Here is a 16407-nt window from a genome sequence, read left to right as displayed (position 1 = left end):
CTGCAACCAGGATGATTGAAGAGATCAGGTGGCTCCCACTTTGCTTCCTCTCCCTGTGCGTTAAAGATGTGTGTGTGTGTGTGTGTGTGTGTGTGTGTGTGTGTGTGTGTGTCATGGGAAGCAGTTGTGGTGAGTGGGTAGTATAGTGGAGAAGGTGGGGCAGAGAGGGGAACTTTAAGATCCTCACCTGACCCCTTTCTCCTTCAAATTCAAGTGGTTTTGTCTTCTGTGAGTCACATTTAATCAAATTCATATTTGAAGCCGACCCTGATTCCTGTCTCATTCTGTAAATCTGCACAGGACCAGACAGCCAGCGCGCTTGAACAGTCAGGAACTGAGCTTAGCTTGATGAAGGCAGCAGGCGGAAACAGTGACCGGCTACTGTGTTGCCTTGTTACTGAGCCGTGCAGCCAGAGGAGAGGAGAGCAGGAAGAAGAGAGCACCTTGCAGCTCAACCACAAACTGCAGCTTAAAGCAAAGACATGAACCTATTTTCACAAGATCAGCATTTAGTAGAGACCAGTAGATCACTGCTAATCAATTTTACTGCCATGGCGATCAAAGTCTGGCAGAGCTTCAAATCACAACAGATAATGGCTTCAGTGATTGGATTTGCCTGTTACAGATTAGCTCCAGATTATTTCACTCTTGTTAAAGATGAAATGGAAAAGTGATTATACTTCTGATCTGAATCGGCATGCTAATTGACATATTTACAAGACTTGCTACTATGCTGACACAGCCTAATAACACACATTTCACCAGGAAAAATCTAATTAAGTCAATTCCTGCCAGTAAACATGCCATCCCCATCAATGATAACAATTACAATACAGCTGTGTTAGTTGGAAATAGGATTTCCTTATAACATATAAAATATAAATCTCTGCTGTGTGTGTTCACAGCAAAGAATAATGTTAGTAAAATTGAAAAAACTGGTGCAGGTCACAATTTTTCTTTTGTAGCTGCACATATATATATTTTTTTTTAACACTGTCACACAGTAGAGCCAAAGTAGAGACACTGGTATATTGTCCCCTCATCCCGCTGCCAGTAAGATGCCATAAATTTGCCTTCTTTGCCTAAATTAAATTCTGGTGTTGGGTGTGGGCAGCGGCAGGAAACGGGCTCCACCCACAGAAAGCGATGAATACAATCTCTCTCCTAAACAGCATTTAGAGAGCGGTGTGGTCAGAAAAGGACGTCTCGTCTCCTTTGCTACTCTGTATGCAATGATCACGGGCTGTAAACTGTACAGTAGTAAGGGTACGCTGTGTGTTTGTTTCATTAATCTCAAATCAGTTGAATTAGGGGATTTAAACCTGCATATATTTATTTATTGAAATTGTAAACACAGCATTGACATATTCTCCTTAAAGTTCTTAAAGGTGAGCATGTTAACAAACAGCAATCCTTTGGAGTCATGTTTCTGGCCATGAATGCAACTCCTTCTAACTCTATTCTGAGTGGAGTATCTGGCTCTTTAGCAGTTAAATGCTCCATGGTGTCCACTAGCTAGTTGCTTGTGAATGATAAAATGTTAAATGGTATTGATAATGAGGTGAAATTTATGTAACTGACTACCTAACTTATATAAATAGTCAGAAAAGGAGATTGAATTTTATACAGTAAAAAAAGGAGGGAGAAACAAAATCAAACCGAAGTGCACAGGCTTAGTAGTTAGAGTCTCTGGATGGTGTCAACCAGGAATTAAACCATGACTCATATGAAGGGGTCAGACACAGGTTGAACACATGTTCAGTAGAGTGTGTTGTACACAGACTTTCTACACTGAACAACAGCATTTTATTCTCCTGTTTTGGTTAAATGTGACAAGGGATTTCTGAGGTATATCCTCAATAGACAATTGAATGAAGATAAAATAAGAACAAACAGCCACAGCCTGAACCATACCACCCCCTCCCCTCTCCATTTCCTCTATGGATAAAAATTACAGAAAGAGAGAGAAAATAAGAGAAAGAGCGGGATGGGGTGACAGGAGCGCAGCAGAGAGGGTTGAAAGGTTCTGGTGAAGAGAGGAGACTGGAGAAGGGGGATTAGAGACAGAAAAAAAAAGGCAGATGGGTAGGATGGAGGTGATGGGCGCTGGCGGATGAGCCCTGAGATAAATGCTGGTGAGATCTGTAAACTTTAATATTCTAATGTTGAGGATTCTCAGTGTGAGTGGCGTCTCAGTTAGCCAAGCACCCTGCTGTGACCTCCTTCTGCAAATTAACACAAGACCCAGCAACAAAAACAGTCAGGCTGAACTAGACTCGATTCCTTACATTCTGTAAGGGAAAAATTAAATGACTACATGCCGTGCTGAAAACATAACATACAGGACAGAATGCCTCAGAGTATGCACTGAATTTCATTATGTTTTTATAAATGAATTTCAATGAGTTCTGTGTGAGAGGTAATAACAATGGAAAAGTAATCCTCGATTGAACTAAGTCACCGTCAGGAAGTTGAAATATTGTAATTATCTCCTGGATATGCTTACCTACTACAAAAGACTAAATTATGGTCTTAAATCTCTGCTGTGTGTGTTCACAGCAAAGAATAATGTTAGTAAAAGTGACACTGTGAAGTATCTACTGAGAGCTATAGTGTCTTTGAAGCACTTTGCTTTCAAGCGAATGGAATACTTTACAGAATAATAAAGCAATAAGAAAAAATAAAGTCAGTCCTTTAAATTTCCCACGGATGAAAAAGCCGTCCCACCTTACAATGAATTAGGCTTGCAGGAAACTCCAGTTTGGTAAAACTCATAATGTTCAGTTACAACACCACTTTCAATGCTGTCTTTTTATTACCTCCGCTAAGGAGGGTTTGTTTTCACCTGTGTCTGTTTGTTTGTTGGTTTGTTTGTTTGACAGCAGGATTTCGCAAAAAAAAAAAAAAAAAAGAGAACCGATTTACACCAAACTTGTTGGAGGGATGGGACAGGAAGAGCCTAATAAATTTTAGGGCTGATGTGGATCATTTGCTATGCATTTTAATTTTGGTGTATGTTGTTTGACATTGGCTTTGGCAGAGGTCTGCGCTCTACTCAGTGTATGTTCTAGTTTGTTTGTTTGTCAGCGGGATTTCGCAAAAAAGTAGTGAACCAATTTACACTGAGGAGAACAAATCAAATGTTGTTGCCAATCTTTCCTCAACATTGCAAGATATAGAATTTTTTCGACATTTTAATCAATTTCTAATAATGTATAGATCTTGAGGTAAAATATCAGGCATATTAATGGTTGAGATCTATGACTTTGTACAAGTTGGGACAGATCCAGACAATAAGATCCAGGTAATAATCTGAATCTCTCACAGACATGTGTAGGATGGTTTGGCCTTGGTGGAGATATGCGCTCTGCTGAGTGCCATTATAATTTTGTCATGCAGTTAAACAGATATCCCATTACGTTTTAGTCAGTGTATGTGATGAACTACTTGTGCCTCTATGCTAAAGCAGCTTGTTTGGAAAATGTCGAGATTTTTTTCAGACTTTTCTCTTTACTACATCACAGCATTTTGCAGCATATATGACTGATGCAATACAGGCACTGACAAAAGTAACCACAAATACAAAGGCAGCGTACTTGTTCAAAACTGAGCCATATTAAATTGAATCACAATGAACACCATGCATCAGCTTTGTTCAGGGTCAGTCATCATAACAAGCCAGTTAGGTAGGTACATGAAAACCAGATGGTTGCTTTCTATACCCTGACTCATATGGGATTTTTGAGGCTGAAAATGATATCGATATTTGGGAGTTTTTAAAAAACATTTAGTATACCGGCCTAACAATTTGGCATTTCTGTACTTCCAAATTTATGTTGGCCTGGCTAATTTATCAGTGTAGCTGTATTGCTTTCAGCTTTTACATATAGGCATTTAAACCGTGAGGCAATATAACTGTATTCTGTATTGTGTCTCTGTGATTCGGTCCACCCCCTTTGTAGTAATCATACGATGAGTCTGGTACTCTTGTATGAGGCAGCGGTAAAGACCTGTTGTTTGTATCCTTGCTCACTGACCACACTGCCCTGTCATGATATCACACCTCAGCACAGAGCTGCAGGGCACGAGAGCAACACAAATCACAGACCCTTGTCTTTGACTCAGAGGTGGGATCATCAGCATTATCATTGTCATCAAGCCCGGTCTACATTGAAGCCAAGCCATCGCTAACTCTCCAATCAAGCCTCCAAAAGCCCACCATTAGACACAAGCCACCTGTGGATGAGGAGTGTTGGCAGCTTGAGCCCCTGACAACTCTGGCGAGAATAGAGAAAGACCCCGTCATAAAAGAGAGCGCAACGATCAAACTGCTGCCCCTGCTGAGGACAGCCCTGTGTGTGACAGCCAAACACTTTCCCTGATTAATCAAGCCTAGCAGCGGGGCTTTATGTGCCATTAAGAGCCTTGCAAAATGACTTCACTTCATTCATTAAAGTGGAGCATCCTCTGCGGCTCTGCTTGCCAGACAGACAGACAAGTGAAAGCTGGGAGAGGGATGGTGGTGGGGCAGCGATGAGGGTGGCGGGGGCACTGAGGCAAGATAAACAACGACAAATATAGAACCATTACAATGTTGAATAATTCATCTTATATGCAGGGCTTCAGGAAAACAAGGGGGAGAAAAAACAACAACAGCCCAAACAACCATGAGGATTATGAAGCCTTTATACAGTGAAGAGCATCTTCAAAACAGGGCTATTTACGCACACACCTTGCATGGGAAAAGTACAGCGATAGGATCATTGACAAATAACTTTACATGGAAAATCAGGTTCCAGTGGACTAATCCGCAATACATTTTCATTCAGGTAAAAACTATAGTTTTAATGAATCTGTGCAGGGGAGCTATGTGCGAGTGGATTAATTGTTTGAAAGCATGTTAGCTGCCTACGGTAGCTGCTTTGTTTGAGCTATTATTTTAACTCTTCTCCAAGCAGACAATTCACATACACACAAATGGGGATATTTACAGTCAAACTCATACAAACGGTTAAACAGAGGCAGAGAGCAAAAGCCAGAAAAGAGAGAGAGTATGGAACGCAGAGGCAATGACACACATTGGTAGCACTAAGGGACGGACAAAGATGGGTAATTTACCAGTCAACAGAGAGATAAAGATGTAGAGATGGAGAGAAAGATAAGTAGAGGAAGATTAGCAGCAACAAGAGCAATAAGAGAACTAGAGGGTAGAGAGGAAAAGAAAGAGCAAAGGAGAAAGAAGAAATGGAAGGGGGGGCAGAAAGAGAAAGAGAAATAGAGAAAACGAAAGAGGAGGGAGAGAGTGAATGATTAATGAAAGAAGCTGGGAAATGCAGTGAGGGGAGGTCAGGACGGAGCAGAAGAGGAGTGATGCTGCAGCCTGTGAGCAAAGCTGAGGAGGACAACATTATGAACATGCCTGATGCTGTCACACACCTTTATCAGGGAGGATCTCTGAGGGAGATTGAGCTGGTATTAGGCTGACGCATCCGCTTAATACAAGATTTGAACAAGTGGGACTGAACCCAACTTGCAGAGGCTGAATCACCGCCAGTGAATTAGACAGTTTCTCCCCTTTTCATATATAAAGACAAAAACTAGTTGCTTAAGCCAATAGAAAGCGATTATATAAAACCTGCATTTTTACTAAGTTTACATCATTGTGTAGAAGAAAAGATCATTGAGATGATTTAGTGCTTAAATGTGATAAGACACGGACACACAAGACTTCCATTAGACTCCCTCAACCACTTGCCATATCTCAAGTCAAATACATGCCTTCAATTAATTCCCAACTGGCATGCGCTGTGGCTCTATCGCTGGCTGCTCGCTGATGCATTTCTAATTGGTATTTTTGCTGATGGTCACAAGTTAGATCTATATTCTCCATTACCCTTCCACAGCATCCCCTGGGGTCCCTCTAATGGCTCCTGCTAAAGGCAGCACTTGAATAGAGATACTCATATAGAGTATATTGTCTCTTACGCTAACTGGCCTCTGTGCAGACTTCAGTTGGAGGTTCGGTGTGTAGTTGAGAGTTGGGAGGAGCAGTGAAAAGTTCACTCCAGCTTTGAAGATTAACAAAACGCGTGTCATAATCCCGCGTAGAAACAGCCCGAGCAGAGACACTCACAGTCAAATAAGCTGTGTTTTCTCTGCTCATGTCCCCTGTTTTGTCTCTGCTGAGATGGTCTCACACGCTGCTTTGTTGAGCAAATGTTTGTCGTAGCCTTTATCCGTCTCACTTCCACAACACATAGTAAACCCCTCAGTGGAGCTTTGGCTGGGTGACAGGCCTGAATGCTCCAACACCAGCTTGGCAAAGAGCAGCGTGGCCTGCGCTGCTGGCTAAGAACAGCCGGGGTGAATGGCGCTGGCTGACTTCAGAACTGTGTGAGAGGCCGACCAGCAGCACAAAATGAAATCTCTGTGACATTATGCAGGTGGCTGATAAATGCTGTCACATGAGTTAACGGCACTCGAGGGACAATGATGTTGACACACAGCATTATGGCGTCTGTTCTGCAATCAGCTGATAGAAACATTAAGAGGGAATGTTGAGGTAAAACTGTAGTGGCGGCTGTAAAAAAGTGAAGTAGCTCTCGCTACATTCCTCCTGCGAAGAGAGGAATTTGCCAGTAGAAAGATGAAATGTCATGCGTAAAAAGTATAAGTCGAAGGAATGAAGCTCATATCCTGACAGAGAGGAAGAGTCCTGCATTCTTTGGCTCACCTCAGAGTAGACCTTGTGTTTATCTTTCATTAACTAGAGATCCCAGAATCCTCTCCTCCCCCTCCCCACCCTTGGGACAGTCCAGTACAAGGTGAAAATAGATGCTGTAAAACTGGCACTTGAAAGACAAATATTAAAAAGAACAAAGATTATAATGTTTGAGTGGGAAATAATTCAGATGCACAATGTTTGGTTTTTGTTTACATTATTATACTGTATGTAAGTATTAGCTGGCCATTAAGTCTCTGTTATATTCATGTCTTATAATGGCAAATGTTCACCAGAGCCCAAAGTGAAGTCTTAAAATTGCTTTGTTGATAGTCATTGACTGACTGATCAGTCAACCATCTACAATGCACTACAGTGTTGCTGAAAAGTGACTGATATGCTGTTTTGATCCTTGATGAAGAAGGAGAATCATAGAAAAACAACATAAACTCAAACTCGACAGTAACCCAACCTACAGGGCAAAGACTGATAACAGCCAACTTATCAAGATACTGTGACCACAAGTCCAACTGTTGTTGCAAATCTCCACCCTGTGTTGTAAGTGCAGCACACACTGTGTTCCCAAAAGGCTACGCCCAAAAGAGGTTAACGTCAAATTTGTGGGGCACGAAAAATAGTCAACAGATAGAACAGAAAGTCAGACAGAAAGTAGACTACATGATGTGTAATCGTGTGAACATTCAGTTTTGTCCAGCCTTTATTCAGTAAGTATTGGGATGCAACAATCCAATGCACTGGATTGGTGTTGATACTGACCTGACACTGACTCCAGTCAGGCGTAGCCACATTAAATACAGTTAAATACAGTTTCTGAGTCTCTGCCATTGTAATTGTAACAGATTCATGAAGCTTCAAGAACAATATATTTAAAAGTGTTGAAGCATGAATATCAATAAAGATAACTGATGTGAGCAGCTGTATCATTAAATTTTTGAACAATCACCTCCAGAAAAATTGACAGCTTGAACTGGATCAGTACCTTAAGTTCAGGTATCAAAATCAGTATTGTGAGAAAAAAAAAAAGGAAATCTCTAAGTAGCTTTGTATTTACAAATCTACATTGGGTGTAAACTGGACCGCACCTTAACATCATCACAAAATGTTAGAAAATAGCAAAAACATTTGACAACTGACTAACTGTTTCAGCTCTAAACTATTTCTATTAATTGCAGACGCGTCTGCTTCAGTCACAGCACCTTTTCTTCCACAGTGCGTTTTTTTCTGGGGTTTTATTTTATTAAGATTCCTGCTTTATGTCACCTTTGCGGTGGCATAGGAATATTGATAAATTCATCACTGTCCTTTGTCTTTGTGTATCAGTGAAAGCACTGACTGTGAGTTCAGTGGGTGGTGTGTACCAGACTACACTGACTGAGTGGTGGCAGCTCTGGCAGGATACACTCCCCCACTCGCATCTTGAAAACAGCAGCATTAGTGCAGCTGCAATTAAGACTTGAACAGACAATACAATAAAAAGGAAGCACCCCCCCACCCCACCCCATCCCCCCGCCTGATACAGGCACAATCAGACAAAGTGAAACAGTTCTTGTTCTGTCAGCGGAGCAGAGACTTGACTTTCTCACAGAGCAGACAACAATACCCAGGGCTAAGATAACAGGAAATGCCAGCTTATCAGAGAGAGGGAGAAACAGAGAGAGATGGTGACAGAGCATGATGGGTAAGCTCACTGTTTACCAACACCCTAATTGCAGAAAAAAAATCCAGTTGTGTCCTTTTTTATAAGAAAACCTGTACACATAGGTTACAGCCAGTGGGATTTTTCTACAACTGAAATTTGTTTGCAGAACATGTAAAGTGGATAAAATAAATAAAAGCAGAGGCAAATCCATCACTTTCTTAATTTGAGTTCCATTTCATTGGCTTTGATTTGTTTAGATTGAGTCACCTCTCGTGGGGAGTTTGTTTAATTTCACAGCTGAAAGAACACCAATGATTTTTAGGAGTGTTTTCCTTGTTCAACTTTCTCTACAAGCTATTACAGTAAATCTTGAATGCAACACAGCCATAAAGCCCGGAATATTAAACTGCTGTTTACAGAGAGAACTTAGATTTTGATGACAACACTTAGCGATCATACGAAGTTAATTACTGTATTCTTTTAAAGTCTGTTTTTACAGCTTCTCAGGAAGAGGAGGGTTCAAAGGATTGTGAGTATACAGGCTACACCGAGCAATAACAAAAAAAAAAAAAAAAAAGTTTCAGTCTTAACTTATTGACAGAAATCGGTGCAGCCCTTCAGTCCTCTCCCCAGGATGTCTATTTAACAAACTCAGACCCACAATCATGTCACTGTGCACAATTTTATTCAGAAAAAACAAATTCTTTTACTTTATCCTTTTCTTTTTTCTCTCTCACTTAGACACACAAACACAGTGGTGCTAAGGTGTTTCTTAGCTGCCATCCCCTGACCGAGTCCTGCCGACACTCCCCTGTCGTACACTATACAGGACATAGACCTGGTCCTCTCTTTCGCCAGCTCCGCAGACTCCGTCCAGCGGCACAACGTCATTGTCCAGTTCACACAATGCAACATTCCACAATCGGCAGCAACTCCCAACAAAACCAGAGAGAGAAGGAGACGCCTGGGAGGACTGCACCGCTCTAATCTTATAGGATTAGAATTCCTTTCTACGGGGCTCTAATAGGCGTCTATTCTTTTGAACAACAAAGCTTTGAGATGAGATAAAAAAACTGATACAGATGAAGGCAATCTGGAGCAATTTGGGGAAGAATGTGAGGCTATTAAGGCCTGCACAGAGGCTCTGGAGGAAGTATAAATAAATGACTAACCGTTTAGAGAAATATATCTTGCTGCAACATGAAGTTGTATAAATTAGCAGTAAAATTTATGCACCGAGATGTCTGTGAATGAATAATATCATTTAGTAACAAGAAAAAAAACACACTTAGACAAGAAAAAAAAAAAACATGTACTATATTCCAACACTGGAGCCATCCTGCTGAAGAGTCTCACTGTTGCCCCCTCTCTGCACCTGCTTCCCTATGGTTGAGAAATGGCATTAAGTAGACCTTAAAAAGTCAAGAACTCTATGTCAGCAATTTAAATCCTAAGCGAGGGGATATACTGCCTTGCATTCAGAGGGGAGAAAATGTCATTGTGGACTTTATAAGGATCAGTGGACGGACAGCCCGCACGTGGTCATGTAAGGACGGCGCATTTATGGAGAATTAAAGTGAAGAACTCTCGCTTATAACTTCACAAAACAGACCATGGGACAATTGAGAGCGAGACACAGAGGAACGGCGAGCTATGCAGAGAGAAGGCACAGTAAAAAAGAAATGTGTGTTTGTGTGTGCAGGAGAGAGAGGGATACAGAGAGAAAGTGTCTGAAGCAGTTCCTAAGCCCGGCCGTCACGCATGCTTAACCTTGCGCTAGCGCCTGTGCGATGCAGCTTGCATATCAATGATGGAGGAATATCAGCAGAGAGGCCTCCAACCAACCTCCACTACACTCCACTCCACTACAGGCAGGGGAGGCACAGCAGCATCCGCAGTTACACTATGGCACTTGCCATAGCAGTGCAAGTTACGCTGGTGAGCCCAAGAGCAGCTGTCATAACGTGAAAGCGAGCGTGACACGGCATCCTCACTTCTAGAAAAATTAAGGAAATGATGACAAATACACAGAGCTGGAGAGGCGATGTGAATAAATGAAGATGCTAAATTAACTAGGACAAGCTAAAATGTTGGGCTTCAAAGGTAAAAGCATTCTTCAGATGAGCCTATAGACAGTAAGTGTTGTTTCCACCAACAGCATTTACATTTGTGCTGGAGCTCTCAGGTTACAGGAAACGCTCTGAGGGAGAGCGTCCCTACCGTGCTGCGGTTTGGAGAAAAGCTGTGCATATTTGGTGTCACCAGGGGCAACAAAAAACTTCCTGACAAAACCACAAATGCTACCACTAACAACAAGAACGAAGCCTGACAGCATGGATTGTAGTCTCCAGTCATGGTCAGCAAAGCATACTATGAATCCTCCACCCCCCAAATGTCAGTATCTCAATCCCAAAGACAAACCTCACGCACTGTAACTATTGGAGAGGAGAGGAGAGGAGAGGAGAGGAGAGGAGAGGGGAGGAGAGGAGAGGAGAGAGGAGAGGAGAGGAGAGGAGGGGAGAGGAGAGGAGAGGAGAGGAGAGGAGAGGAGAGGATAGGAAAGGAGAGGAGAGGAGAGAAGAGAAGAGAAGAGAAAGATATGATGTGTTGGTGTGTTTCTAATTAAAACAGAAGCATTCAGGGACACCCATGGGGGCCTAAGGGACCAGCACTTGGTGATAAACTCACTCATCCGTACCCTCCATCTTTTGAGGGGAGTGATAAAAGACTTTCAGGATGCTGTGCCCTCTTCTCCTCTCTTCCCCTCCTTTCCCACATGCTATCTGATGCCGACGGAGGCCTTTTGTCACATCGATCCTTCCCAAGGACCCCAAAGCGTCCTGTGAGGGTGCCTTCTACAGGGTCCTGTCTGTTGATTGACACATCACTCCCCCCCCTCACACAGCTCAATAAGAGGCTGCTGCTTTGATACCAGTTCTGTGGCAAGTTACATCTCTGGCAGCAGGGATAAGAGTAGGAGGGATGCCAACAGATAAAAGAGGACTTTTAACAGCCTCTATGTGTTTAGCAGGTTAAAAAATGTTTTCTATCAGCGCCTTGTCAAACTGTCATCATCACTTTTTTTGAAGACAGCTGTATATACCAAGAAGAAAAAAAAAGAAATCAAAGCCCCATTTCTTCTCTGTTTTTCTTGTAATCCCAGACTGATGCTAATCTAAACTGCTGTGAGGATTAAATACATTTGCAGCAGTTTTAAGTCAATATCTCTCACTGTCCGTCAGTGCTGGTGAACGACAACAATAGAGAGCGGTGACAGTTCTCTGGGTTCTCACGGTTGTTCACAAGTGTCCCGTGAGAGCTGGAGAGGCTATTAGCTGTATAATGATCACTGGGTGTTGTAGTTCACATTCACACAGGCAGCATGAGAGACAGATGGAGGTTGATTTTGAGGGATGAAACATATGGGGAAAGTGCTGTAAACAGACAGCTCAGATGGGCTTACAGACTTAGACACGCAGTGTGATCTCTACTGACCCAAAGAAGCAAAGAGCGGATCCAGACAGACACAGACACACACACATGCACACACACATGATCATAATGATCACTTTTTATATTGTTTTCTGTTGACTTAAACAAGGAGGAGCACTGCTTCCATTACATGGCTCATATGTATGTATGGGGGTGTGCGGGGGGTTTTCTCATCGGGGCTTTTCACTCCATCACTGGACGTAAGCCAACAGAATCAGGTGTGTCCACTTACCAGTGTAAGTGATCCACAGTGAGAGTGAGATGTGTGCAGAATGCAGAGGTCTGACACACTGCCATTATGGAGCATTAGACCATGAGGTCCTGCAGGATATCACCTGACCTTGTCTGACCTGGACACAAAACTCTTTCCTTTCCTTTATGATCTTTCTTTCATCCAGTCCTTCGTTTTCCTTTTTTTAACCTCTCAACTGTTGAACTTGTGTCGCATTTTTTTATTTTTTCCACCGCTCAAGTTCGAAAGCTCGTTTTCCACACTCAGCCTCTCACTTTAATCGCCAAGTTGACCAGCAACATATGTTTACCCTCCTGGCTACATTCTTTTGTTCATGCTCTAACAAATGATCTTCCTATTCCCCTTCTCCTAATGAGTGTGCCTCTGTCATTTCTCAAGGACAATGAGATGTAGTAACAAAAAACTCATCAATTTCATTCATCAGGTGGCAGCTGGCACGGACAAAATCAGATTCCCTGCCCAGTCCACGCAAGGCATTGTGAGGATACAGTGTGTGTGTGTGTGTGTGTGTGTGTGTGTTTTTGTGTGATACTGCTCTATTTTTATTGTAGTTCTCCTGTAATGTGACTCACTGTCAGAGCCAGAGTGGCAGCCTGAATTGCTTCTGTCGGATAAACACTCCCAGCATGCATTGCTTCGCCTCAGTCTGCGCAATGCTGCATTGGCAGCCTCCTGGCAGGATTCTGAGGTGTCTAGGTTCAGAAGTAGCTGTGTGTGTGTGTGTGTGTGCGTGTGTGTGTGTGTGTGTGTGTGTGTGTGTGTGTGTGTGTGTGCGTATGTGTGCAGAATGATGATCCTTACAGCACCAGAAATGCTTAAGTCTGCACCAGACTGACGGCTGCCACCTGCAATACAGACTGATCAACGACACTTAATGGCAGTTGGACTTTTCACAACTGTGAGTTTTCAGTTTGTGTTCATTAATATCATGTGTCAAAAAATAAAACACGGGTTGTACTTTCTAGGAAAAGATAAACAAAAACCCGACATGTGTCGTATGAGCCCGCGAGATAGAATGGAGAGACAGGGTGAGAAAGGATTTTAGGCTTTAGGATTTGAGTTTGTTCCACGATGAACTAGATGCAGAAAAAAAAAAAAAAAAAAAAGGAATGTGTACTATGTGCTGCAATGCAACTCACTCAGGACCACAATCCCAGAACTATGTGGAATGTGTCCTCTAACTGCCAGTGACTGAAACCTACACTCGTTGAACAACTGCAGTACACAGTCAGTGGTCGTGTAGTGTCACTCCGAATCAAAATCAAGTGCAGACCGTAACACTGGTACAGCCAGAGAGAGAGAGTGAGAGAAGAGAGAGCTGAACAGTGCTGCTGTCTGAGACCCACAGAGAGACTGTTCACTAAAGACACATATGTGTAAAAACCATGTCTGATTTGATAACATCCGACACACACAACACACACACTATACGTATAGACTTGTGTTTGTCAGGATTTTAATGATGCTATAAAACATTACAGAAATATTCTTGATTTTGAGTTGCAGCCACTGTTGTGCCATTCACATCTCTGTCATCTTTTGCAGAAGTCCCTTTTACTCAGTATAATCCATATAGACCTTGCTGCCAACAGTGTGTGACTCGAGCCATCTTCTACTGAAGAAACAGTCCTAATCAAAACTATTGTTGGCTGTGTCAGGGACATTGTTTTTGGACAGACGCGTTTCTGTTGAGTTTTTTTTTTTTTTTTTTTAAATGTTATTTTCAGAGCTTCGAGCACCACGTTGCCACTGCATTACTTTAAGAGGTGGATATTTCGACAATTGTGGCACATCCACTATCTATCTGAGAAGCGTGATACCATTAGGGGTGAGACAATATGTTTACTTGTGTAGTTTCTATGATTTGGCGAGACCGATCCTTTAAAACATCTTTTTCTTACCCATCTGTTTCTCTTTATCTGCATATCCTCCTCTGTGAAGTACACAGATTAAAGAAAGGAAATCAATAAGTGATAACAGCTTTAGTTACATCTTCAGTGTACTTCATGAAATGTGTTTCTAATATTTTGTGCAGCCAGTGATTGCTTACCATGTAATCTATGCTGTAAAGGAGGAGTATCAGGTAAATGGGCCTCACTGTAATGATTTAAGTAAAATTATGGACAAAATCTTCACTTGAGGGCGAATTTACTTTGGTGTATTTTTAATGTTACATTTTTTAACGTACATTATACAACATTTAACAAAAAAGTTAGCGCTGATATTCAAAACAATAGGCGGCAATCGAAGAGTCTGAACACAGAGACAGTAAGTGTCCACACAGTTTCTCATTACAGAGGAAATGAGGCTCCTTTTATTTTGTTTGGTAGATTCTGTTTACAGTATTTAATGTGGAATCCTTGGAAAAAAAGTATTACACTTGGTGATTCTCCTGAAGCAAGATTTTTATCATGCTATATTACATTTTATCTCCAAGTGTGCAAACTGCAAAACCGCCAGATAAACATTTAGGAATATGTGATACCTAAACGACTGGTGAGGCAAAAACGCATGTTCCCAAAATGCATCTGTAGCAAGGACACACCACACCAATCAGATGCTTATCGCACACACACACAAACAAACACACCAGTGAACAGAGCTGCACAGAGATAGGTCAGCTGCATTTAGAGCTCCTCTACATCTACATGGGCGAGACGCCAGTGCCCTGTGTCTGCGGGGGTCCATTCTGAGGTCAATACTACAAGACTGTAAACTAATGATCCAGCAAATTCCCTCAGTCCTGCTCTCTCCCCTCCTCCTTCTTCCCCTCAATCTGTTGTTGCCCTCTTGTCTCTCCCGCTCTCTGATCCCCCGCTGCGCTGCAGAAATGAGAAACAACTGAAGCCTCGGCAGTGCTGGGCCCGCTCTGCTTCTCTGATACACACCGCTGATAAACAAGGCTGCTTGTTAAGAGACAAATGAAACTCTGCCTTCCTTGATTTTTGCCTTTCACTGCCTTTTCATCTGGCGTTTTCCTTACTCCCATTCCCTTCTTTTGTTGTGGCCTTGGCAGTAACACGCAGTTGGAACATCACTCCTGCCTCAAAATGTAAACACCGATAACAAAATGATCGGCAACATCACGGAAGTCTAAATTAAATATAATGTCAAACAGTGTTCAGTGTCTGCAGGAAAGAACTTGCCTGTTTTGATCAGTCAAGCTCAGCACACACTACAGAGCAGAAATGACACGTATGTGGCTGAATGACCATTTTAACAAAAAAAGAAACAAATGTATTTGTGGCTGAAATGTTAAAAGTCATGCTCAGCAGCATGCAAGGTATTATTTCAATCACACAAAGTCACGTGTCCATAAATATTAAACCTCCTCTGTAGCTCTGAAAATGTGGTTCTTCACATCTGAATGACGTTAAGGTGGATGTTTCCTTTAAAGACAGTGGGTAATCCACTTGTTAACACAGCATGTCTGGAAATGTGAACTCAAGTCTCTTCATCACAGGTGACCTCAGCTGCTCTGCAAACTGTCAAGGAACCACTGAACCACTTCACTTCTACAGAATGAGTATCTACTGCGTTTCCATCAAAAAGCTCATCACTTACGTGGTTACACACATACACACACACACACGCTTACATATGTTCACACACAGTATCTTCCAGGCCTGAAGGAAGCTTTCCATCTCTGTCTCTGTCAGTGCGATAAGGCAGCGATAGAGCCACTCTGCTCAGTCCTATCCTTTTCATATCGATTGGGGATAAAGAATGGGGCTCAAGGGACGCAGCTGAACACTCAATCACACTGTTGACAAACATGAGTGAACTGGATTCAAAAGACACAATAAATGAGTCACAGTAGCTGGGAGTAGAGGCGAGATGATTAATCTAGTCTTTTATGGACAGATTCCCGGGACAAATCATCTTAAAGGACTCTCACAGGTGGCAACAAGTGAAAAACACAAGTTCAATGCAATGCAGGGTAACTTTATCACCATATAGTCATGTCACACTATAACTCTCTCCCTCTCCGAATCCCTTAATCAGTTGGAGAGGTCCTAACCAGAAAAGCAAAACTAACCATAAATGTTTTTGTCTGCTTACAGTTGAAGGCAGATCATCAACAGATGCATGCTCCTCCATCCCAGCGGGAGTTGATCTATGACCCCTGCTCACTCACCGCCTGACCCCGAGCGCCCAAAAGGTACTGAGCAACTCTGCCTTGTTAATTGCAACTGAACAGGGGCTTCACCTGATCTTACACAGGATCTGTCATTCTTTCTCTGAGCACCTAGTTTGAGAACATCTGGATTTGGTGTTAGC

General features: G+C 42.3%; 1 protein-coding gene across 2 annotated transcripts in view; it reads right to left on the bottom strand.

Annotated features, from left to right (window-relative positions):
• The window catches only part of ssbp2a (single stranded DNA binding protein 2a), a 51767-nt gene that overhangs the window by 34072 nt on the left and 1288 nt on the right, over window positions 1-16407 (bottom strand). The gene's annotated exons all lie outside the window — the stretch shown is intronic.

Source organism: Seriola aureovittata, chromosome 5, assembly GCF_021018895.1.
Source record: "Seriola aureovittata isolate HTS-2021-v1 ecotype China chromosome 5, ASM2101889v1, whole genome shotgun sequence".
NCBI classification, from domain to species: domain Eukaryota; kingdom Metazoa; phylum Chordata; class Actinopteri; order Carangiformes; family Carangidae; genus Seriola; species Seriola aureovittata.
This window is presented reverse-complemented; position numbering and strand designations above follow the sequence as displayed.